Genomic DNA, 24,525 nt, shown 5'->3' with positions numbered 1-24,525 from the left:
ATAAGAACCTCTATGCCAGCAATAAGTGGGATAGAAGTAACGTGGGGAGACAGCGGCTTTATAATGATGAACGTTTTCTCCTAGGTTTACTTGGGGTAAAGCATAGGTAGAAAGTGAGGTGTTGTACTATGTGGTAACCACGGCTATTGCATAGTATAGGGACAATAATAATTATAGGCATTGTAAGAGAGGGCTGGCTTTTTAAAATTTCATGAAAGCCTTAAAAAATATCTGTGCTTGGGGCACCAAGGTGGCTCAGTCGGTTAAACTTCTGAGTCTTGGTTTCGGCTCAGATCATAATCTCAAGTTTGGCTCTGTGATGACAGCGGGGAACCTGCTTGGGATTCTCTCTCTCTCTCTCTCTCTCTCTCTCTCCCCGCTCTCTCTCTCTGTCTCTCTCTGCCCCTCCCTCCCCTGCTCTCTGTCTCTCTCTCTCTCAAAATAAATAAATAAATAAATAAATAAATGTTAAAAAATATATATTGTGCTTGAAGTTGTTCCTAATGGTTTTCTGGGAAGGCTATTTGAAGGTTATGCATGACAGTGGATTACAGTTCATTGTTTTTCAAAGGTGATTCCCCAGAATAACAGAATTAGCATACATGGAGAAATGCAAATTCTCTACTGAATCAGAAACTCTGGGGCAGACTCTAGTAGTGTGTGTGTGTGTGTGTGTGTGTGTGTGTGTGTTTTAAAGTATGTTTTAACGTTTATTTATTTTTGAGACAGAGAGAGACAGAGCATGAACGGGGGAGGGCCAGAGAGAGGGAGACACAGAATCTGAAACAGGCTCCAGGCTCTGAGCTGTCAGCACAGAGCCCGATGCGGGGCTCGAACCCACAGACCGCAAGATGATGACCTGAGCCGAAGTCGGCCGCTTAACCGACTGAGCCACCCAGGCGCCCCAATTTGTGTTTTAATAGGTCTGCCCAGTGATTCTGATGTCCACTAAAGTTTGAGAACCACTGGCCTATAGTAATGGGGTGTAATGAGACCAATACACCATCATAGTCTTTGAACCTCAAAAATGTTTGCCACACCAGCACCTGTTCTAATAAGTTTTGACTTCCTTACGGTTAGATCTTCCCCCATTTCCTGGCTCATATTCTCAAGACCATTACAAAAAAAGGAATGCGTGATTTCTATTGGCTTGTTTCTTCCTTCTACCTAGTCAGAAGAGGGCCTAAAATGATAATTGAGTAACCTGCCTTCTCTTACTTGGAGAGACAGAATTCAGTAAGGTTACAAATCAAAGTCTCCCTTTGACAAGTTTGGGCTGACCACCAGCACAAAGTTATCTTACTCTCAGTGTTTAACTTAAGTGTGACCTCAGATTCTCTTTTTTCCAAATGTAGGAAATCATACTTGCCTGCTCTCTGTTTTCCTTTCTTTCTGGGCAGGTTGCAGAGATTAGGACAAGGAGACTTATCCAAGCAACAGGCTGCCTGGGTGGTCTGGTACCATTCCCACAGTCCTGGGCATTAAAAGAGGGAACTCTCACTTTTGCCAGCCCCTGGTTTCTTGCATGCAGCAATGAGGCCTGGTTGGCAGAAAGCCAAGGTGGTATGGTTATGCCCATGATTACTATCTACACTGAGCTCACCAGAATTAGCAGATGAAGTGGCAGGTCTGGTAAACCCCAGGGGTATGCAACTGTGCAACACAAAACCGAAATCCTCCCTTTCAGGTCTCCCTCCTGGCCCTGCTCAGCTTTTCTGTCATCACTTGGGGGTGGGTGCTTGCTTCCCTCAGCCTCCTGACATGTATATCCCTTTTGTGGTGATGAGCTGGGGTGGCTTTCTTGGAGTTGTACGCAGACCATGATGGGCTTCTGTGATTAGAAAGTCCTTTCTCATTCAGTTGATGTTAATCCAACCTGAGTTGTTTTCCACTATCTTTATACTTTTCATTTTGTGACAGAAGTCTGTTTCTTGGTTTATGTCTGCTTACAGCCACAGTTCTTTTAGACATACTTTTATATTTCCTTTTATTCTCCTTCGATAAAGGGATTATGAAGGAAAAGCACTAGACACAGACAGACGCCGCTGTACATTTCTTCATCTTCCAAGTTTGGATGACCACAAGTAGAATGCTAAGAGAGCTCCTATTTGCAGATGAAATGGAGGGTTCACGAGCCACACAAAGGAACAGTCCAGACAACTGACTGCCAGACTTCTTTGACCAGTTTTCCTGGTTGAGTGCAGAAGTACAAGCGTTGACGGAACATATCCTGGGTATTGTGGGCAGCAGGGCAAAGGGTGTGAATCTAGCCCTCAAGTATCCCATAGTCTAGTTACAGGATTGAGGGATATACAAAAATAGAAAAACAATAGAACTTTGTAGAAGGCACCTGATGGGAGACAAATGAAGACCTTACTGAAGACCTCACTGAGGCGGTGATGCTGAAGCAAAGTTCTGAAGACAGATAAAGTGGAAAGTAAATTGCTAGCGAGATGAATGGGATATGACAGCCACAGGAAACAGCATTATGTCTGCTGGAAAAAACAAGTAGATGTTTCTGCTGGAGTTTAAACTATCAGTGGAAGGAGTGAAAGGGTCTGAAACTGGAGAAATGGGCAGGACTGGGCAGACTGTCCTGTATTCCTAGAAGTACAGACTCGATTCCCGAGGCCAGTGCTTGCCTAAGTGTGCTCCTTGGACCAGCAACATCTGCATAGCCTGAGAACTGGCTAGAAATGTAGATTCTCAAGTCCCACCCTGGCCCCCAAATGAGGAACTCAGGGTGTATGGCTGGCAACCTTAATTTTAACAAGCTCTGATTCTGATGTGCACAGAAATTAGAATCTCTGCTTTCAGGGCTGAGGAGCCAAAGCGGGTTTCTGGGCATTGAAAAGTTGGGACTTTAAATTTTTTTTTTCAACGTTTTTATTTATTTTTGGGACAGAGAGAGACAGAGCATGAACGGGGGAGGGTCAGAGAGAGAGGGAGACACAGAATCTGAAACAGGCTCCAGGCTCCGAGCCATCAGCCCAGAGCCCGATGCGGGGCTCGAACTCACGGACCGCGAGATCGTGACCTGGCTGAAGTCGGACGCTTAACCGACTGCGCCACCCAGGCGCCCCAAAAAAGTTGGGACTTTAAAAAGACCCTCTTACGGCAGTGTGGAAGGAGTCTTGGAAAGGATGAACCTCGTGGCAGTCACCAGATGGGAGACCATTCAAACTATCCAGATGGGAAATGAGGGTGAGAGCAAGGACCTAAATGGTACAGAAATGGAGGAACTGCAGAAAAGAGGACCCAGGAGAGAGGTGAAAAAGGTGGTCTTGGAGACCAGCTGGATGTGAGAGGTGAAGGAAGGTGTCTGAACCTGGGGACTTCTGCTGCTGTGACTAAGGTTGACGGGGATGGCCTAGGATTGTCATGCCAGCTAAACAAGGGGGACATGTTCTCCAGTGCACCCCAGCATCCATAGAGATGCTTATTAGGACCTTCATGCTTCTTTCTGGACCTTCATGGGGAAGAATCAAGAACTCTTTCTGAGCCATCAGAGCTATTGGCACAAGGATAGCTAATTATTGTATATAGACAAAAATTATTCTATATAGAAAAACCAGGCTTGCTAATGAAAAAAGAATGCGTGCACACACACACACGCCCCACACATTTTAGGGAATTCTATGGTGCAATATTTCTCTTTTAACTTCTGGTGATTTTGTATCTCCTGGGTGCCTGTATTTGTATGCAGAAGACAGTATGAGGTGAATTTCATAGCTATTAACACTTCACTACATCCATGTTGATATTGTCTCAGCTTCTGTACATTTGGGCTCCAGCAAACAATTCATATAGGAATGTCTGAGGATTTTTTTTGGAGGGGTGGAGGGGTGTCACTTCCAGACTTAAGTAGCTCTTGTAAGAATGTTCTAAAATTCAGGCTGTAAGCCACAGAGTGTGATTGTGCTGCTTTATTGTCCCAGAACAGGGCACCCAAGAGTCACATTATCAGATTGTTTTATTTCCACCAAATGCCCTATTATGGGTTGAATTGTATCTCCCTAAAAGATATGTTCAAGTCCTTGCCCCAGTACCTGTGAATGTGACCTTACTTGGAAACAGAGTCTTTGCAGATGTAATCAAGTTAAAATGAGGTTGTACTAAATATAGGGTCAGCCCTAATCCAATGACTGTTGTCTTTAACAGGAGGGAGATTTGAACACAGACAGAATGTCATGTGACTATGGAGGCAGAAGTTGGAGTGGTGCATCTATATAAGTCAAGCAACACCAAGGATTACAACCACCGGGAGCTAGGAAAAGGTAAGGAAGGAACCCCACCTTAGAGACTTCAGAGAGAGCACCTTTATTTCCAGCTTCTGGACTCCAGAACTAGAGACAATAAATTTCTGTTCTTTTAAGCCATCTGAGCCAATGGTAATTTATTATGGCAATTCAAGAAACTAATCCATGCTCCAGACCTTTAACAAGTGTAAGGTCCACAATTGCAATGCAAAATGGAAAATTAAAATTAAAAAAAAAAAGCAACAAGGAAACAGCCAAAACCAACAAAGAACAAATAACCAGAGAAAATTTGAAACTTAGGCAAGATAAGACTTTGTAATCAGGGGAGTTTGGGAGATGGAAGAGGAACCTCCTGTGTCAAGAAAATAGATAGTGCACTTTTTATCAAACTGTCTGAAAGGGCAATAGACTGCCTTCTAAGATGGAAGGAAAAATTCTCCATAACTTTCAGGGAAAATAAGGACAGCCAGATAACCTCCCCACTCTGTGACAGCCTATCACCAAATGAGAAATGGAGAATAATAGGAAACACAGAGATGACATAAAATGGGCCCCGACATGGAGCATTGCTGGATTAACTCCAGCAGCATTTGTATACGTTGTCATGTCAATAAAATTACTGAAATTGAAACTTGAAATTGAACAGAGTGTGAAAGAAAGAAGATATTACTCAAGGGACACAGGCAGTAAATAAATATTCACATTAAGGGGAGGTTATATCACGGAAAGTTTCTATGGTTTGTGATGCCACCAAAATCCAAACAAAGGGGGTATAATTTCATTGTTTCCCTCTATGGCATTTCTGCAGAATTGAGCACGTGGTTATAATGAAATTTGGCTCCTGAGAAGTGAAATCAAAGTTCAGAGATGCGTCAGTATGTTGGAGTACACATTCATTTATTGGCATGCCTTGTGGGGCTGCTTTCTCTCAATTAGGAGCTGTGAGCTTGCTTTATTCACCAGCAGGAATTTGATACGAGGAATAAGCTGGAGGTTTCCTATTCCTAGACAAGGGAGAGAGCTGAGACTCAATATGACTGAGGTCAGCGTGGCAGTGTAGCTGGAAATTCACCTCTTCCCTTCCCTCCTTACTTAATTGTGGAATAATTCCTTTTTATCCCCTTCACAATCCCTGAAACCCTCACTACATGCTTCCTACACAATTTTTCTGTCATCTCATGAAAAGGTCAGGGTGCACTATTCTCTTGGCTGTGTCTGAGAACTGCTATAGGTCAGTTCGTTTCCCTTCTGTAGCCAAGAAAGCCCTTCTGCCAGCTGTTTTCATCTCTAGCAGTCTGAGTACCGAATGTGAGGTCTGATGTCCCCACACCCCATGTGGCAGGGTGTTGGGAATTCTGCTGATGATCTATACAGAGAGTAAGCTCTTGACTCCAAATAGGCAGACAGGTTTTTTCCTGACACCCAAACAATTGCCACTATTTCCCCTGGAAGATTACTTTCTACTGGATGTGTTTGTAGCCTGCTTTAAGTTCTCATGCTTTTATAAAAAAAAGTCAAAATGCAATAAGACACAGCATCTAACTCATCCTTGGATACAAGTAAAAAAGGTCCAAAGTTGTCAGACTGGTGAGGAAGACCTGTTTTTATCTTTTCTGGAGATGTTATTAATATACTGAGCTCAATATAGTTAACTGAATTTTTATAAAGCAGTAGAATGTAGGTACTATTATGAGCCTTATTCTATAAATGAAAACTGAGGCTTAGAGATGTTAAAAACCTTGGCCAAGTTTGCAGAGTTAGGATTGGGACCCAGGTGTACATCTCTCCCTAACCATGCTCTTGATTACTGTGCCACACTGCCTCTCATGAGCTACATTTTTTGGGGAAGCACAGAAGGTCACAGCTGGGTGACCTTATCAGTCATACAACAACTCTCCAGACTATACATAAATCCCTTCAATAGCACTGCTGAAAACGGGTGTTTAGATGCTACCTGCACACCTTAAGTATTGGTGAACTTACCAACTCTCCAGATAGCCTATACTATATGGGTCAGATTTAAGCATTAGAAAACATTTTAAAATTCCTATTGTGATTTGAGGTTTTTCCATGTGTTACCTTTACCCAAGTATCCTAGCTGTTTCATCTGGGACCACTCAAAATAGTCTGAATACTTTGCCAACCTGAGGAACATTTAAGGACAGACTTTGCTTGTCTCTAAATCTTTGCTTTTCATTCAGTCATCTAAGAGGACCTCATCCATGATGGATTTCAGAAATTTTGCTTTCCTTAGAACATGGTACTGTTTGTTAAATTCCCTTTGTAATTGTGGGAAATAAAATTTGGACACAATATTCTAGGGGTGGTTTGGCCAGAAAATAGCAAGGTGAGACTTTTTCATTTATTCTTTTGCCATTTTTGGGTCCAGGAAGCAGCCTGGTACTGACTAAGTTTCACACAAGATTAACTTGGACTCTGCTATGAGTTACAATTTGAGATGACACAGGCCTTTACACTATCAATGAATAGGGCAATTTTAGGAACACAGGCCATAGTGAAAATGGTCAGTCCTTTGTATATTACATTGACCAACTTCTGTAAAGATATAAACATAGTTCTTGGTCCAAACTGAACTCATTAAATCCAACATCTCAATTGATGTTATAAATGTTGCCACCTAGATACCTCTTCCATGGCTATTCACCAAAGACCTTTATATAAATCTATAGATGAGACATAATTATCAGTTCCAATATACTGGTTAGGGCAAACATTCTAGGTATAGTATATACATTTTGGACATAGCCTGTAGTTTTCTATAAATCATCCAATTTAGGGAGGCGCCAAGATGGCAGAACAGCATGGAAGTTTTTGTGTGTCTTGCATCCATGAAATACAGCCAGACCAACACTAAACCATCCTGCACACCTAGAAAACTGATCTGAGGATTAACACAACAATCTGCACAACCTGAACCACAGAATTCACAGGGTCCTCAGCACAGAGAGGTGAACTGGAGGAGGGAGAAACCACGGAGGGGAGGGAGCCACTTTTGCATGTGGGGAGAGGATGGAGATGGAGGGGAGAATACAGGAAAAGCACTCCCCTCCCCAAAAGCAGCTGGAGAGAAAGTGGAAAAGTGGAAACAGCCACAGGGACTGAACTAAAAAGGGGGAAAGGAGAAAGGAGAGGATTTAAACTCCATTAAGACTATAAGCAGGGGGAGTGCAGAATCTGAAATTCCTCAGCTCGATACCTGGTGGTGCTCTGGTGGGAAGGGCAAATCCCCAGGAGCAGAGTGGAGTCCAGGGTTCTTCAGGCCACATGGGGAGAGGCAGTTCCCCTGCTGGGAGAACACCTGGTAGAGGCTGTGTTGGTCCCCCAAAGTCAAGGCCCCAGTGGATCCAGGAGAACAACCACATTCACTGGTGCTAGAACAAGGTCATTAAGGATGAAGCCGGTGCCAGATGTGTGTTGTGATTTTCCATAATCCCTGAAATGTTGCTGCTACACTATCTCGCGAACTTTTCTGGAGCAGCCTGGCACCTGGCCACAGTCTCTGGGCATCAGCAACAGCATGGTCCTGCAAACGTTCCTAGGTGAGGCCAGCACCCGGCCATTTCTCGGTGAGACCCTCCCACAGAGGGGCAGAATGGGTCAAAGCCGCAGTCCTTCAGAAGTAAGGGGTTGGGGAAAAAGAGCCACATCTAAGACAAAACCCAGAAGGGAGGTGCTGCCTGGGGCTTGGCAATGGACTGTGTAAAAGCGGGGAGTGAACAGAAGCCAAAGATGAAGGACAGGTGTGCGATTGCTGATCAGGGAGAACAGAGTTCTGATACTATAGACTGGGTAGCTGGGTGACAACATTTGTACCGCTCCCGCGCATGCACATACGCATACACACCTACAAGCTCCACAACAATCTACCCCAGTAGGCTAGTAGGGCCATATAGTGGAGACAGAGCCATTACACTAAGCCCCACCCAACTGGGCCAACCTCACTCTTCAGGATCACAAGTCTCTCTGCCTGCTTTGTAATTGGACTATAAAGTGTTTCATAGTTTGACTTCTGAGGGAAAACAATGTAATTTCACTCGTATTTCAGTCTGTTTGCTGGTCCATCTATTCAGTTTTCTTTCTTTTCTTTTTTCTTTTTACTCTTTTTCATTCCTTTTCTTTTTCTTGAATACAGAAAGAGGAAAAATTCATTTTTCTTTTTCTTTTTTTTAATTTTCTTTTAACGTTTTATTTATTTTTGAGACAGGGAGAGACAGAGCATGAACAGGGGAGGGTCAGAGAGAGGGAGACACAGAATCTGAAACAGGCTCCAGGCTCCGAGCTGTCAGTACAGAGCCCGACGCGGGGCTCGAACTCATGGACTGCGAGATCATGACCTGAGACGAAGTCGGCCGCTTAACCGACTGAGCCACCCAGGCGCCCCTCATTTTTATTTTCAATTTTGATTAAACATATTTTTCTTTAATTTTGTTTCTATTATATTTTTTACTTTTGTGTAAATTTTTTGAAATTCTATTTTACTTCTATCAGTTCATTTTAGTCTACTTCAGTGTATTCATTTTTTTCAAATTCTCAAACGATTTCCTTTTCTTCCCCCCCCCCATTTTTTTTCTCCAATCTGTCAAACCACTTTCAACACCCAGAACAAAACACACGTAGGATCTAGCATCATCTATTCAATTTGTGTGTGTGTGTGTGTGTTTAATTTTTAATTTTAATATTTTTCTATTTTTAATTTTTTTATTTCAATTTTTCTATGTAATTAATTCATTTTCTGCCTTCAAAACGACAAATGGAAGGAATTCACCCCCCCAAAAAGAGCACAAAAAAAACGACAGCCAGGGATTTTAACCAACACAGATACAAGCAAGATGTCTGAACCAGAATTTAGAATCACGATAATAAGATTACTAGCTGGAGTCGAAAATAGATTAGAATCCCTTTCTGCAGAGATAAAAGAAGTAAAAAATATCCAGAATAAAATTAAAAATGCTATAACTGAGCTGCAATCAAGACGGATGCAGCGGCAGGAAGGATGGACAAGGCAGAACAAAGAATCAGCAATACAGAGGACAAACTTATAGGGAATAATGAAACAGAAAAAAAGAGGAAGACTAAGGCAAAAGAGCATGATTTAAGAATTAGAGAAATCAGGGACTCATTAAAAAAGGATCAACATCAGAATCATAGGGGTCCCAGAAGAGGAAGAGACAGAGAAAAAGGGGTAGAAGGGTTATGTGAGCAAATCATAGTGGAAAACTTTCTTAAACTGGGGAAAGACACAAACATCAAAATCCAAGAGGTACAGAGGATTCCCATTAGATTCAACAAAAACTGACCATCAACAAGGCATATCATAGTCAAATTCACAAAATACTCAGGCAAGGAAAGCAGCAAGGGAAAATAAGTCCTTAACCTACAAGGGAAGACAGATCAGGTTTGCAACAGACCTATCCACAGATACCTGGCAGGCCAGAAAGGAGTAGCAGGATATATTCAGTGTGCTGAATCAGAAAAACATGCAGCCAAGAATTCTTTATCCAGCAAGGCTGTCATTCAAAATAGAAGGAGAGATAAAAAATTTCCCAGACAAACAAAAATTAAAGGAGTTTGTGACCACTAAACCAGCCCTGCAAGAAACTTTAAGTGGGACTCTCTGAGGGGAGAAAAGATGAAAAAAAAGAAAGAAACAAATAAACAAAGACCAAAAGCAACAAAGATTAGAAAGGATCAGAAAACATCACCAGAAACTCCAACTCTACAAGCAACATAATGGCAATAAATTCATATCTTTCAGTACTTACTCTAAATGTCAATGAACTAAATGCTACAATCAAAAGACACAGGGTAACAGAATGGATAAGAAAACAAGATCCATCTAGAAGCTGTTTACAAGAGACCCACTTTAGACCTAAAGACACTTTCAGATTGAAAGTAAGAGGATGGAGAACCATCTATCATGCTAATGGTCAACAAAAGAAAGTCAGAGTAGCCATACTTATATCAGACAATCTGGACTTTAAAATAAAGACTGTAACAACAGATGAAAAAGGGAATTATATCATAATTAAGGGGTCTATTCACCAAGAAGACCTAACAATTGTACACATTTATGTGCCAAATGTGGTGAACCCATATATATAAATAAATTAATCACAAACATAAAGAAACTCATGGATAGTTATACCATAATAGTAGGGGACTTCAACACCCCACTCACAGCAATGGACAGATCATCTAATCAAAAAATCAACAAGGAAACAAGGCTTTGTATGACACACTGGACCAGATGGACTTAACAGATATATTCAGAACGTTTCCTCCTAAAGCAGCAGAATATACATTTTTCTCCAGTGCACATGGAACATTCTCCAGAATATACCACATACTGGGACACAAATAAGCCCTCAACAAGTACAAAAAGATCAAGATCATACCATGCATATTTTCAGACCACAACGCTATGAAACTCGAAATCAACCACAAGAAAAAAATTTGGAAAGGTAACAAATACTTGGAGACTGAAGAACATCCTACTAAAGCATCAATAGGCTAACCAAGAAGTTAAAGAGGAAATTAAAAAGTATGTGGAAGCCAATTAAAATGATAACACCACAACCCAAAATCTCTGGGAGGCAGCAAAGGCAGTAATAAGGGGAAATATATAGCAATCCAGGCCTTCCTAAAGAAGGAAGAAAGATCTCAGATACACAATCTAACCTTACACCTTAAAAAGCTGGAAAAAGAACAGTAAATAAAACCCCAAACCAGCAGAAGATAGTAAATAATAAAGATTAGAGAAGAAATTAATGCTGTTGAAATAAAAAAAACATTATAACAGATCAATGACCAGAAGCTGGTTCTTTGAAAGAATTAACAAAATTGATAAACCACTAGCCAGTTTGATCAAAAAGAAAAAGGAAAGGACCCAAATAAATAAAATCAAGAATGAAAGAGGAGAGATCACAACCAACACAGCAGAAATACAAACAATAATAAGAGAATATTATGAGCAATTATACGCCAATAAAATGGGCATCTGGAAGAAATGGACAAATTCCTAGAAACATATACACTACCAAAACTGAAACAGGAAGAAATAGAAAATTTGAACAGACCCATAACCAGAAAAGAAACTGAATTAGTAATCAAAAATCTCCCCAAAACAAGAGTCCAGGGCCAGATGGATTTCCAGGGGAATTCTACCAAACACTTAAGGAAGAGTTAACACCTATTCTCTTGAAGCTGTTCCAAAAAAATAGAAATGGAAGGAAAACTCCCAAACTCTTTTTATGAATCCAGAATTACCTTGATTCCAAAACCAGACAGAGACCCCACTGAAAAGGAGAACTATAGACCAATTTCCCTGATGGACATGGATGCAAAAATCCTCAACACGATATTAGCCAACCGGATCCAACAATACATTAAAAAAATTATTCACCACGACCAAGTGGGATTTATACCTGGGATGCAGGGCTGGTTCAATATCCGCAAAACAATTCACGTGATTCATCACATCAATAAAAGAAAGAACAAGAACTATATGATCCCCTCAATAGATGCAGAGAAAGCATTTGACAAAATACAGCATGCTTTCTTGATAAAAGCCCTCAAGAAAGTAGGGATAGAAGGAGCATACCTCGAGATCATACAAGCCATATATGAACGACCCAACGCTAGTATCATGCTCAATGGGGAGAAACTGAGATCTTTCCCCCTAAGGTCAGGAATAAGACAGGGATGTCCACTGTCACCACTGTTATTCAACGTAGTATTGGAAGCCTTAGCCTCTGCGATCAGACAACACAAAGAAATAAAAGGCATCCAAATCAGCCAGGAGGAGGTCAAACTTTCACTCTTCGCAGATGACATGATACTCTATATGGAAAACCCTAAAGCGTCCACCAAAAAACTGCTAGAAGTGATTCATTAATTCAGCAAAGTCGCAGGATATAAAATCAATGCACAGAAATCATTTGCATTCCTATACACCAACAATGAACAGAAAGAGAAATCAAGGAATCGATCCCATTTACAATTGCACCAAAAACCATAAAATGCCTTTGAATAAATCTAACCAAAGAGGTAAAAAATCTATACACTAAAAACTATGGAAAGCTTATGAATGAAATTGAAGAAGACACACACAAAAATGGAAAAAGATTCCATGCTTCTGGATAGGAACAACAAATATTGTTAAAATGTCAATACTACCAAAAGCATTCTACATATTCAATGCAATCCCTATCAAAATAACACCAGCATTCTTCACAGAGCTAGAACAAAGAATCCTAAAATTTGTATGGAACCAGAAAAGACCCTGAATAGTCAAACCAATCTTGAAAAAAAAAAAAACCAAAGCTGGAGGCATCACAATCCCAGACTTCATGCTGTATTACAAAGCTGTAATGATCAAGACAGTATGGTACCGGCACAAAAACAGACACTCAGATCAATGGAACAGAATAGAGAACCCAGAAATGGACCCACAAACGTATGGCCAACTCATCTTCAACAAAGCAGGAAAGAATATCCAATGGAATAAAGACAGTCTCTTCAGCAAGTGGTGCTGGGAAAACTGGACAGCAACATGCAGAAGAATGAACCTGGACCACTTTCTTACACCAGACACAAAAATAAACTCAAAATGGATGAAAGACCTAAACGTAAGACAGGAAGCCATCAAAATCCTTGAGGAGAAAGCAGGCAAAAACCTCTTTGACCTTGGCCACAGCAACTTCTTACTCAACACGTCTCCGGAGGCAAGGGAAACAAAAGCAAAAATGAACTACTGGGACCTCATCAGAATAAAAACCTTCTAACAGTGAAAGAAACAATCAGCAAAACTAAAAGGCAACCGACAGAATGAGAGAAGATATTTGCAAGCAACGTATCATATAAAGGGTTAGTATCCAAAATCTATAAAGAACTTAAACTCAACACCCAAAAAACCAAATAATCCAGTGAAGAAATGGGCAAAAGACATGAATAGACACTTCTCCAAAGAAGACATCCAGATGGCCAACCGACACATGAAAAATGCTCAACATCACTCATCATCAGGGAATTACAAATCAAAACCACAATGACATACCACCTTCCACCTGTCAGAATGGCTAACATTAACAACTCAGACAACAACAGATGTTGGTGAGGATGTGGAGAAAGGATCTCTTTTGCATCGCTGGTGGTAATGCAAGCTGGTGCAGCCACTCTGGAAAACAGTATGGAGGTTCCTGCAAAAACTAAAAATAGAACTACCTTATGACCCAGTAATTGCACTACTGAGCATCTATCCAAGAGCTACGGGTATGCTGTTTTGAAGGGGCACATGCACCCCCTTGTTTATAGCAGCACTATCGACAATAAAGTATGGAAAGAACCCAAATGTCCATCGATGCATGAATGGATAAAGAAGATGTGTTATGTATATACAATGGAGTATTACTTGGCAATCAAAAAGAATGAAATCTTGCTGTTTGCAACAACTGGATGGAACTAGAAGGTATTATGCTAAGCGAAATTAGTCAGAGAAAGACCAATATCACATGACTTCACTCATATGAGGACTTTAAGACAGAACAGATACACATAAGGGAAGGGAAACAAAAATAATATAAAAACAGGGAGGAGGACAAAACATAAGAGACTCTTAAATATGGAGAACAAACAGGTGGTTACTGGAGGGGTTGTGGAAGGGAGGATTGGCTAAATGGGTAAGGGGCATTAAGGAATCTACTCTGAAATCATTGTTGCACTATATGCTAACTCATTTGGATGTAAATTAAAAAAATAAAATAAAATAAATTATCCTATTTAGGAGAAAGAACAATAAAGAAGCCCTAAAACTTCTAAGAAATGTGTTAAGTCTCTGTCTTAGTCTACTTGGGCTGCTATAACAGAATACCACTTCCTAGAGAAAGCTGAGAAGCCAAAGCTCAGCAAGGTGAAATGACTTGACCAAGGCAAGGAACTGGCAGTAAGTCTTCAAACTCTTGTAAGTTCATTCTAGGGCTAGCTCATCTGCTACCCCCAGATTGCCTTACTGTTCTGAATTGTAGTCCTCCCAGGCAATTTGGAAGCATGTCAATCATTTTCTCCTCAAAGACAGGATTTCCCCAAAGAATGATCCTATTTTGATATCAGTGAACTAATTCTAGATTCATCTTAATCAAATAGGACAAACCCTAAGTTACTCATCGTACTGCAATCATTTTATCAAAATGAGAGAAGCTACTTTGACTCAACTTTTCTTACCAGATCAAATCAAATCAATGATTTTAGGAACCCAAATGTATTTTTGCTTAGGAAACAAGAAAAGGTAAAGCAAAGGCTTTATTGAATTACAGAAAGAAATTTTCATCAGTCACTTCATATTACTGCAAATCTTTTGGATTTAAGATTTTAAAGGTAGAGAGAGGATGGGTGAAAGGGTGGTACTGAATTTGATCAAACTGCAAATGAGTAGCATCCGAAGGCTTTATGGTGGATGATATTTTCAAATGCTACAGAATAAGGAAAATCTCTAAATCTTTGAGCCAGAATTCTCTTAGTACTGAGGGTATGGATCATGGGTTACCAGGCTGCCAGGGCCAGGCATGAAATGCCAGCATATAGGTTTATAGAGGCTCATGGTGCACACTTTGACCAAAGGCATTGAAAAAAAATTAAACACTACACTGGCCAGACAAACAAGGCTCCAGGCCAGAGTTGGCTCCTGGGGTTCTAATTAATGACCCCTTGGCCATTAGTGACCCACTCTTTTTGCTACTTAGTGGCTTACTTTTTACATGGTACACAATTCAACTCCTGTTGTTGGTACTGGTTTCAGATTCTTTGGTCATTTCTGGAGGGCTGAGAGGACTGCCCTGTGCATGGAAACACACTTCAGGAGAGAATAAATGAACTTAGGAAAGGAGAAGAGATCTGGTCACAATACAACCCATTGGGGAAGATGGCAAAAATGAGGTTCCTAGAACTCTCAAGTCCTATAGCTTTTCGGGGAAACCCCACTGATGACTTTTTAATGACTCAAGTATTTCTCTTATGTCCAAAGGAACCAGCATCCTCTTTTCTTTCCTCTTTCTTTATTTTCTTAAAAATTTTTATTAGGGGAAAATTTCAAAAATACAAAAAGAGAGAAGATAGTTTAATGAACCCCTAGATATCCATCACCCAGCTTTAACAATTGTAAGCTCACAGCTAATTTTGTTTCCTCTGTATTCCCACTTACTGACCTTGCCCTCTCTAACCTCCCTTCCCCATTTTTGAAGCAAATTCCAACCATCGTGTCAATTTATATAAAAATATTTCAGTGTATCTCTGAAACTTATTCCTTTTTAGAATGCCTAACCATAACCACAATACCATTCATTATTACTGAAAAAATACCTCAACATCATGAATATTCAATCAGTGTTCACATTTCCTTGATTGTCTCATTATTTTTATTTTTTATAGTTTGGTTTAATCCAGATTCAAATAAGGTACACACATTGCAATTGTTGATACCTATTTCAAGTCTCTTTTAACCTAACTGTTCCCCTTCCATCTCATTTTCTCTTTTTCTTTGTAATTTAGTTATTGAAGAAACTGAATCGTCTGTCTTAAAGGGTTTTCCACTGTCTGGATTCTACTAATTGGATCCCATGGTGTCATGTAATGAGTTTGTCTGTTCGTCTAAATTGCTAGTTAGATCTAGGGGATTGATTAGACTTAAGTTTTATTTTACTTATTTTTTTTTCGCAAGACCACTTAGTCAGTGGAGTTCTGTACTTTCATCAGGGGATCCATGATGTCCAGGGGTGTCTTGTTGTGACATGAGCAGCATTGATGATCATTATGTAGGTCTATCAATTCCTTGTAGTTACCAAATATTTATTTCCTAATTCCAACATTTCTTCTTCACTTGGTATGTGGAACACCCCTAAAAAGAAAAACTTTCCCTCATCATCAGTTAGGTTACTCTGAGGCACAGATCTTTATAGGAAATGAAAGATAATTGATTGATACTTTACTTGTATCAGTTTTCAGAATAATGGTTTCCTAATTTTCCCTCAGTTACTATTGAGTTTTCTTTTTGCTGTTGTATCTTTTAGAACATTTGGGCTGATGGACTCAAAGTATTTGATATTATATTAAAACATAGAAATTTATTCTTATTAATGGCCAAGTCATCCCAATTTTAGAGAGTGGGAGACTTTTCAAGTTGGATCTTGAGTCCTTTTGACAAAACCCTAGTCTCCCTTACTTACCTCCTTGCTTTTTAGTATAATAAGATATTTCAGGCTCACCTTGTCCATTTCTTAACCAGAACCAGCCATTTCTCTAAGGAGAGACCTTTTGTGGGAAATATTTAGAAACCATAGTCTGGATACTAGGAGTGCTCACTGCTGTTGGGTTTCTAGACATTTCAGCAGATAAAACTGGGAAATACATTTTCAAAAGATAAAATTCATCATGGCATTATTATGGTACTTCTAATTCAAATTCAGGATTATGGAGTTTTTATTTAGCCTCATTGTTCTTACACCTTTAACCCTTTCTCCTATATCAAAAATCCCAGTACTCAAAAATGTCAACATAAGAATTCATTAATTGTATCCCATAATACACATAAAACAATCTAAGAATAATAAACAATGCAAATAATAATAGGGTAACTGGATACACACAACTTATAATATTTTTGCAATTATTTTGTTTTGGGGTTTATCCTAATTAGGATGTTAAATCAACTGATGTGTTTTAAAATATCTTGGAAATTTTTGGTGTGGTGATTATGCCAACAACTTAGGTTCATTTGCTTCATTTTGCTTTAGAATTTCAGGGAATTCTCTTTCTAAAATTTAATTTTGATTTATACCAGTACCTCCTCTTTCTGTTAATGTTTATCGGGAAGCTGGTGTTTCTCCTACTTAAACTTTGATTTAATATTTTGCTTTCCTGAATTATGGAATTGTTCTCTGTGTCTTGCTTCTTTTGACCACCATTAATTTTCTGTACATCTTTCCCTTAATATTAAGAACTTCCCAGTTCCTTAAATTCACCCCAAATGATCACTAACACACTTTATGTGCACAGGAGACTTTTAATTCAGGATTATTTGTGGGTAATGGGTAGGGCTTACAGGCAATCATCTAAAGTTGAGTGTACGCATCATACTCTTATATTAGTCACAATCCTCCATAGGCCCTGTCCTGCTGCCAATCTTTTATCCTTCTGAGTCCTCTCTTTTATTTTCTGTCTCAAACCACAAACTTACAGTTATTTATGTTTCCCTCCAGCAGAAATAGCTTTTTGGGATTAGCACATAGAGAAAGAAAGTAGTAGTACTTCATATATCATAACAGGTTAAGGAATGCAGATAAGGCAGATATAACATTGTTAGCAGACCCTGTAGTAAGTACAGGCAATACAAGCCTGCTGGGAAAATAGCTTCTCCACCCCTAAAACACTCTACTAAGCCACCATTTTAAAAAATGGACCCATGTTCTTAATGTGCTTTTGTCACATCAACCCCCAGCATTATAAATAAAAGGAAATATCACATTTTATTAATTTTAAATTTATCTTCTACATGTACCTCCAAGGTCCACCACTTTGAAAAGTTGCTGCTCTTCTGAACATGGCAGCTACAAGGTGAACCGAGAAACAAAAGGGTCATCTTACTGGCCTAGTGGACTTTCTTTGTTTTTCCTCATTACTTAGGACCAGGGAATAGGGAGTGTCAGGCTTGGTCATAGAGTTATCTCTCCCAGCACAACAGCATAATAAAGCATTAGAAACATGATGGGGATCCAGGCTCGTGGGCAGGAAATCACAGCCCTGTAATTGGTGTAGAAAGAAGATGGATATTTGCTGAGTTGGGTATGTTGGGGGTCTATGAGCTTTCTCCATTTTCTTCTTCATCTTTTCTTCCAGTCCTGGTCCTGCATTCCAGGGACCTAGGAATTCACACAAGGCTGGGCATGGCAGCTGGTGGATCTGGAGGGGAATAGGGAGTAGTGGGTGTCCAGGGAGGAAATTAGCAGCCTGAATACTCTAGCCACAGAGAGCAAGGGGGACACTCGAAGGAAAATGGGATTTCCATAAGGGGGCCATGGGGAATATGTGTGTGGTACAGAGACAAGATTGAAAGGATTGTGGCCTTCGGTGGATGCAGGGTTAGTGAAATATGGAGGACCCCTAAAGGGTGTGGCCCCAGTTCTCCTGCACTTGGATTCCAGTGTCTGAGTCCTCCTTGCTAAGTCTGTGCCTGGACTCAGTCCATCCTTATTCTCCTGTCATTTTCCTAAACAGAGCAGTTCAGCTTCCATCTCCAACCCAAACCAAGCTCTTGACTCAGCTTCCTATGTCCTAACACCCATGTAGTGTCCTATAGGCACAGGGCCATCTACTCAGAGTCTCCATACTTTCACAGTTGAAAACACTGACAGGAGCTTAGAGATCACATATTTCTTGGTTACCTGATTACAGTCTAGACTGTCTCTCCCTGTCCCTCCTTTCAGAGCCAGACCCCAGTGCTTGTGGGTGTTTTTCCTTCTCTTTTCTTTAAGTTGTAGATGTATTAGAAGAAGTAGAAACTGATGTGTAGCCCAGGAAGTATGACTATACCCCATATGACAGAAGTTGGACTCAATAATTTTTTTCTCTCATTTCCTCTCAGTTTCTTTTCTAAGATGAGCTTTCTGTGTCTTCCTGAAACAGTAGATCATATAATAGTTGCCTCAGTCCTGCTCTGGTATATTCTCCTGCTCTCAAGTTCTTGCTGCTTCCTGTAAACCAGCAAGAACAAATAGGTGGTTTTTCTCTCAGTTTATAATTAGAAGGACACCTCCACCACCAATAAAAACAGCCCCAAATTAAATACAATAAAAATGTGTAATTATAGTGTGGATAAGCTGTACTTTAAATAGGAAATTTAAAAATTCATATTTGTTCTCCCCTATGAAATGCCCATAGCTTCTTAAGTACCACGTGGCTAAATGCTATGGAGCAAAGCCTCTTCTGGTCAGGGAAGTGGATGTTCTCTGGCCTGCTTACTTCCTGCCCAGTGAGCCATTTGAGTCTTCCTTGATGGAATCATTGCTTGACTGCAGGGGGAGTACTTTTGTCTGCTTTACTTTTTGTCTTTCCCACTTAACAGAGATCTTTTGAGATCCAGATCCCCATCATGATAGCATGTTCTCTTTAACACTTCCAGTCCCAGGAGAAGCCGGTTTTGAGAGGGCATTGGCAGCCCTGTTAGGTGGTAGGAGTGTCAGTACATGGAGAAGCCATGTACCTGCAGTCCATCATCTTTAGCTACCTCACAGTCTGGCTAGTGATGGTATTCCACATCTGCTGTTCATAATTCTTTTCCCAATCTCAGCCTTCAAAACTTACTGTCTTAAAAATTGTTGAGAAATACTGTTATTTTGTTAACTGTGCTCTGAGCATGATTGTGATCCTTGTTTCTTCTCCCAGCTGACCCAGGGCCACCCAGAAACACCCGATCCCATGGCGCACCATGGTTTGGATATCTGAATCCAGATAGGAGTCTGGATTCTGGGTTCCTGGGATTCCTGGCAAGACCTATTATTTTACCTCTACAGGTTTTGTGCAATTCTAGTGACTATATTTGGAAACCCAAATCAGAAGAAATATATGACATGTTTAAGTAGATTTATGGTATCTATAAAATAGAATGTGTCCAATGAGTGCTGACCAGGAGAATCTGTGCCATGTGACCACTCTGGTGGGTTACTGGGAACTGAATGATAATCACAAAGTCACCAATGGGGTGCTCTGCCACATGGCCACTCCTTTACATCTCTCAGAAACTTGCCATTTCTGTACTCTGCACAGTTATTCATGGGCCACATATCCCTAGGCAGGCCTTATTCTTTTGTGACCACATTTCTCACCTATAAAACAAAAGACTTTTAGTAGAAAATCTCTAAGATTTTTTTCTAACTTTAACAGCTGTGTGGTGTTATGATCTCTACTTTTGATTTATCTTTCCTCTCTCCCATATATCCTTGAGAAATCCCAAGAATGAGGAAACTGGACCCTAGGTGACCACTGCAACTTACCAGAATATAAAGTATTCTCCTCTCTTTTCTCCAAAGCCAAATGTAAGAGATTTGCAAAAGCCCCATTGGGACAAACTGTGTCTCTGAATCACTCACTCTAGTTATTTATTTGCGTTAAAAATTAGTATTGCTCTGCATTTACAGAAACAGTGTTTACAGGTTTAGCATGGATCCTGATCATTAATGGAAAAATAAATTAAAATCCCTTCTCAACCTATAGAATCTTGGCATACTTATGGATAAGACTCGTTTTATTAAACAAGGCTTAGAGGAGATGCAGGAGACTGTGTCCTTGACATAACTGAGCTGAGTGTATTTTAACATGAGGTTCCCAGGGAATTGACTTGCAAATCAGAGCTCAGAAGCCTACAGGGATGGACAATAGAGCTGTCTGGTGAGCAAGGGGTGGGGGAGGGGGGGGGGAGATGAGAGGAGGGAGGGTGAGAGAGCTCTCCAGACGTTAGTCTCCCAGGAGCTTCCAAAAACTGCTTCTCGGATGAGATGTTCTTGTACAACTTCACTTGGTGGTGTTCCTCCAAGAGTATACCTTAAACTTCCCACACTTCCGGCCCTTGCACCAGATTTTCTGCTCTGGGAATACATGGGGGTGGGGATGGGGGTCGTGGAGAACAAGGAGCAGAGAGTCCTTTTACATGCCTGCCAGTGTAAAAGATCTCAAGATTTGGCCCCAAACAAATGTGGCATCTGATGTAACTTCCAGGTTGTTTCCTCCAACAAAGACAGGTACAGTCCACACATTGTTTCAACCCACACTTATTGAGCACCTACTCAGTACTGCCCTTGTTGATGTGACATTACAACCTAGCAGGGCTACAGACCCTTGACAAAGAATTATATTGCAACTGGCTGTGACCAGTTGAACACAGGGTGCTATGGGAACACAGAGTGGTGGGGGGGGGGTGACCTTGCCTGGCCATTAGAGAAAATCTGGGCAGCATCTCTTGGGGCAACCACTGGATCAGTCTCTACAGACAGTGTCTGCTTGAGAGAGAAAGAGCAAAAGGAAGTGAGCAAAAGAGGTCATTTACGATTCTGCCATTCATAAATTTGTCCGAAGCTTTTTGGAAGGCATTTATATTTCCTGCCAGCACCACCTCTTGGGGGTGATGAATTCCAATAAGTTCCAATCCGTTTATTACTCACTGTGAGAAAAATTGCTTCCTTTTATGTGTGGAACTAAACCCGGGTCACATTTCACAGGATATCTCCTAGTCACAGAGTTTTGGAATTTGGTGAGTCAGTCTATGCCCCATGTATCCTCAAGATTCTTGGTTGTGTGAATCCCAATCCCTTTCCCTTCTGGCCTTCAGACTGAAGACCCTAACCTTTCACCCTGTCTGATATTCCCATTTTATTTGTCCTTCTCTGAATCTCCAGTTGTCATATCTTTTTAGATTGTGGTGGCCAGCACATCCTCGACCATCTTGTTTCACAAGAAAACACAAAAGCTGCTTTGTATAAAGGAAGAGTTTTTGCTTTCGGAGCACAGCATGGAAACACAGGACAATTGACTGAGAAGAAGTCCGGGGCATGGCCCCCTGCTTCTGAAGCGTCTTTATACTGCCATGGCCTCACCCACAGTCTGTGACATGATCAGCACTCGCAGGATGGAAAGGCTGTAGAGTAACCAAGTGAACGAATATCCTGAGTGCTGCTGGATCCCTGTCTTCCATCATTACTGAGAACCCAGAGGCCTATACGTTACACTCAGAGTTCTGATTTTGAAATTTCTTTCTAACCTTCCTAACTTCTCACTAGAATTATAAGTGCTTCCTCAATGTAACCACTTTTTACTGCGTGGTGGGGTTATCTATTTATAATGCTTTCTTTACAAAATTATGGTGTTTTTATGATTCTAAAGTAGAAAATGTTGATTTTGGAATAGTGTGAAGGAATATAGCAGGAATGTAACATCATCCACAATTTAACTACACCTCAACGCATTTCTTCTCGGTCTTTTCCATGATATATATGTAATTTTTCCCTTTACAAAATTGGAATCTTGTGAGTACTATGCATTGGTTTTTCTCATTAATACCACATCATGAACGTTTTTGCATGTCAGAGAATATTCTTTGAAAACACACCTTATTGTTTTTATTTATTTTTGTTCTTGCTTTTTTTTTTTAATTGAAGTATAGTTGACATAAAAATGTATGTTAGTTTTAGGTGTCCAACATAGTGATTTAACAATTGTATATACCTTATGCTATGTTCACAAGTGTAGCTACCATCTGTCACCATACAATGCCATTATAATATCACTGACTATATTCCCTATGCTGTACCTTTCATCCCCATGACTTATTCATTCCATAACTGGAAGCCTGTATCTCCCACTCCCCTTCACCCATTTTGTCCATCCCCCCCCCCCCCGCCACCTCCCCTCTGGCAACCATCAGCTTGTTCTCTGTATTTATGGGTCTGTTTCTGTTTTTCGTTTGTTTATTTGGTTGGTTTTTTAGATTCCACAGGTAAATGAAATCATACAGTATTTCTCTTTCTCTGTCTGACTTATTTCAGTTAGCATAATACCCTCTAGGTCCATCTATGTTGTCACAAATGTCAAGTTCTCATTCTTTTTCATGACTGACCAAGATTCTACTTCATATCTATCTATCTATCTATCTATCTATCTATCTCTATCTCTATCTATCTATCTATCTATATCACATCCTCTTTATCCGTTCAAGTATCAGTGAACAACTTCATATATATATACGTATATACGTATATAGTATGTATATATATGTACATACATATCACATTTTATCTGTTCAAGAATCAGTGAACACTTGGGTTTCTTCCATATTTTGGCTATTGTACATAATGGTGCAACAAACATAGGGGTGCATGTATCTCTTCAAAATAGTGTTTTCATTTTCTTTGGGCAAATGCCCAGTTGCAGAAGTACCAGATAGTATGATCTTTCTATTTTTAACTTTTTGGGGAAACTCCATTTTAAAGATGATATCTTTAAAATGAAGATATCATTTTAAATGATTGTTTAATAGTTTGTCAAGTGGATATAAATTTGACCACTTTTTTGGATAGGTCAGTTGTTTCCAATGTTTTGTTATCACAGCTATTTCTATTTTTCTTTTTCTTTTTTTTTTTTTTAATTTTTTTTCCCAACATTTATTTATTTTTGGGACAGAGAGAGACAGAGCATGAACGGGGAGGGGCAGAGAGAGAGGGAGACACAGAATCGGAAACAGGCTCCAGGCTCTGAGCCATCAGCCCAGAGCCTGACGCGGGGCTCGAACTCACAGACCGCGAGATCGTGACCTGGCTGAAGTCGGACGCTTAACCGACTGCGCCACCCAGGCGCCCCTATTTTTCTTAATATTGTCAAAATCTACTGGGTCTGATTGTTCCCCGTCCACTAGACATAACTAGAGTGCTTTATTTTTTTTTAATTTTTTTTTGTGTGTAACATTTATTCATTTTTGAAAGGCAGAGAGAGAGACAGAGCACGAATGGGGGAGGCGCAGAGAGAGAGGGAGACACAGAAACAGAAGCAGGCTCCAGGCTCTGAGCTATCAGCACAGAGCCCGACGCAGGGCTTGAACTCACGGACCGCGAGATCATGACCTGAGCCGAAGTCGGACGCTCAACCGACTGAGCCACCCAGGCGCCCCTAGAGTGCTTTATTTAACTCAGCGGTCTCCAAAGTGAGGTGTCATTATCCAGTATGTGAGGTGATCAGGAATGTGGAAAGAAAATATTATAAATCTGATTTTTGTTTTATTTAACACATTTATAATTTCTCTGCTTAATGCCTATTTTAAAATCAATATAGTAGCCAGTATAGGAATACACGCATATTATCTAATAGTAAGTGGAGTAAGTGGCCATATTCAGAAAGCCCATCTCAGATTTCCGCCCCCCCCCCCCCCCGAGGGGATTGCAATCAAAATCATTTGGAGACATAAATCATCCAGAAAATTTGTAAAGCCTTCTTTCTCTTGGAGTTTTCCTGAAGCTCTGGGGTTTTAGGGCAAGCTGGATTACAAAGGCCTCCAGAATCTAATATGCTCTTAGTAGCTTTTCTCTGTCAATGTCAACCATGGAGTTTCCTTTAGTTGTGGGAACCAAAGGCAGGGCTTCCTTGGCAGATCTTCTTCCTTTTCCCTGCACACCTATCAGTTATCACCCATTCTTTCTGACTTCCTGTGCCATCTCTT

The sequence above is a fragment of the Lynx rufus genome, unplaced genomic scaffold (genome assembly GCF_022079265.1).
Source record: "Lynx rufus isolate CCGP_SWC_20201006 ecotype Redwood Valley unplaced genomic scaffold, mLynRuf1.p SCAF_5, whole genome shotgun sequence".
Taxonomy (NCBI): domain Eukaryota; kingdom Metazoa; phylum Chordata; class Mammalia; order Carnivora; family Felidae; genus Lynx; species Lynx rufus.
Note: the sequence above shows the minus strand (reverse complement) of the source record.